Genomic DNA, 2982 nt, shown 5'->3' on the forward strand with positions numbered 1-2982 from the left:
TGTACACAATCACTTTTGATCCTACTAAGTATGATCTAAACTTGTCAATGGCATAAACCACTGCAAGCAGCTCTTTTTCTGTGGTTGTGTAATTTTTCTGGGTATCATTTAAAACACGGCTAGCATAATAAATGACATGCAGAAGCTTGTCATGCCTTTGTCCCAATACTACACCAATGGCATGGTCACTGGCATCACACATTAGTTCTAAAGGTAATGTCCAATCTGGTGCAGAAATAACTGGTGCTGTGACCAGCTTAGCTTTCAGGGTTTCAAACACCTGAAGACACTCTGTGTCAAACACAAATGGCGTGTCAGTAGCTAGCAGATTGCTCAAAGGTTTTGCGATTTTTGAAAAATCCTTTATAAACCTCCTATAGAATCCTGTATGCCCCAGAAAGCTTCTGATTGCCTTAACATTGGTGGTTGGTGGTAATTTTTCAATTACCTCTACCTTAGCTTGATCCACCTCTATTCCCTTGTTCGAAATTTTATGCCCAAGGACAATTCCTTCAGTCACCATAAAGTGACATTTTTCCCAATTTAGAACCAGGTTAGTCTCTTTGCATCTTTTCAGAACAAGTGCTAGATAGTTAAGACAGGAGCTAAATGAGTCTCCAAATATTGAGAAGTCATCCATGAAGACTTCCAGAAATTTCTCTACCATATCAGAGAAGATAGAGAGCATGCACCTCTGAAAGGTTGCAGGTGCATTGCACAGACCAAAAGGCATTCTTCTGTATGCAAATACTCCAGATGGACATGTGAATGCTGTTTTCTCTTGGTCCTGAGGAACTACTGCAATTTGGTTGTAACCTGAATAGCCATCCAAAAAGAAGTAGTATTCATGACCTGCTAGTCTTTCTAGCATCTAGTCTATGAATGGTAAACGGAAGTGATCCTTCCTGGTGGCTGTATTGAGCCTTCTGTAGTCAATACACATACGCCACCCTGTAACTGTTCTTGTAGGAACCAGTTCATTTTTTTTATTATGAACCACTGTCATACCTCCCTTCTTAGGGACAACATGGACAGGACTCACCCAGGGGCTATCAGAAATAGGATAAATAATCCCAGCCTCTAGTAACTTAGTGACATCTTTCTACACCACCTCCTTGATGGCGGCATTTAGCCGCCTCTGTGGTTGAACCACTGGCTTAGCATCATCCTCCAAAAGGATCTTGTGCATGCATCTGGCTGGGATAATGCCCTTAAGATCACTTATAGACCACCCAAGAGCTGTCTTGTGTGTCCTTAGCACCTGAATTAGTGCTTTCACTTCCTGTAGCTCTAAAGCAGAGCTTATGATTACAGGAAAAGTGTCACCTTCTCCCAGAAATGCATATTTTGGTGGTAGTGGTTTGAGCTCGGGTTTAGGAGGTTTCTCCTCTTCCTGAGGAGTTTTCAGAGGTTCTTCTATTTCCTCTGGTTCTTCCAGATTAGGCTGAACATCTTTAAAAATGTCCTCTAGCTCTGATTCGAGACTCTCAGTCATATTGACCTCTTCCACCAGGGAGTCAATAATATCAACGCTAAGGCAGTCGTCTAATGTGTCTGGATGTTGCATAGCTTTGATCCTCAACCTTAGTTGCTGCAGGTTTATTTCCTACAGAGGTGGTTGGAGAAGCCTTTTTAGAGGGGTTGCTATCAGCACTTGTGTGTGTCTGATCCCTCATTGGCATTTGGATGCCAGGGTTAGAAGCTTGATTGCCATTGGACGCCAACTTCTTACCTATTTCTGGCGTTTGAACACCAGAACTGAGCTTCCATTGGGCGTTTAACGCCAGCTCCTTGCCTATTTCTGGCATTTCAACGCCAGAATTGTTCCTCTCTGGGCTCTTACTGTCCTCAGAGGGATTTTGGATGAGATTTTGGTCATCTTCTGTCAGTTATTCTTTCCTCAGCTTTCTGCTGCCCTGAAGTGGGGTATTTAATGTTTTTCCACTTCTTAATTGAACTGCCTGGCACTCTTCTGTTATCTGCTTTGACAACTGCTGTTTTGTCTGATTCAATTGTGCCTCCATATTTTTATTAGCATTTTTAGTGTCTTGTAGCATCTCCTTGAATTCTGCTAGCTGTTTTGTTAAAAGGCACAATTGTTGATTGAGTTCAGCAACTTGTTCTGGAGGACCAAGTTCAGTAGACACTGCTTTGGCTTCTTCTTTTATGGAGGATCCATTACTTATGTACAGATGCTGGTTTCTGGCAACTATATCAATAAGCTCTTGAGCCTCTTCAATAGTTTTCCTCATGTGTATAGATCCACCAGCTGAGTGGTCTAGGGACATTTGACCACCTTTTGTAAGCCCAGAGTAGAAGATGTCTAATTGCACCCACTTTGAAAACATTTCAGAGCGGCATTTCCTTAGCATCCCTCTGTACCTCTCCCAAGCATTATAAAGGGATTCATCATCCTCTTGTTTAAAGCCTTGGATGTCCAGCCTTAGTTGTGTCATCTTTTTTGGAGGGAAATATTGATTCAAGAATTTGTCTGATAACTGTTTCCATGTCCTTATGCTTGCTGTGGGTTGGTTATTTAACCACCTTTTAGCTTGATCTTTTATAGCAAACAGAAATAGTAACAGTCTGTATACATCCTGATCTATCTCCTTGTCACGTACTGTGTCAGCAATTTGCAAGAATTGTGCTAGAAACTCAGTAGGTTCTTCCTGTGGAAGACCGGAATACTGATAGTTTTGCTGCACCATGACAATGAGCTGAGGATTTAGCTCAAAACTGCCTGCTTTGATGGGAGGTATACGGATACTACTCCCATATGCAGCAGTAGTGGGATTAGCATATGACCCCAGAGTCCTTCTGGACTGTTCATTTCCACTTTTGTCCATGATGGAGAAAGGAAGATGATGTGGATTGTAAATTTTTTTTTTGGAAACTAAAAATATGATGCCAGGGCATCTTGGCCAGTTTCACTGACCTTTTCTTTACTATTTTTAGGTTAGTTTCATGCATTTCTTTAGGAAA

This window comes from Arachis ipaensis, chromosome B06, assembly GCF_000816755.2.
Source record: "Arachis ipaensis cultivar K30076 chromosome B06, Araip1.1, whole genome shotgun sequence".
Taxonomy (NCBI): domain Eukaryota; kingdom Viridiplantae; phylum Streptophyta; class Magnoliopsida; order Fabales; family Fabaceae; genus Arachis; species Arachis ipaensis.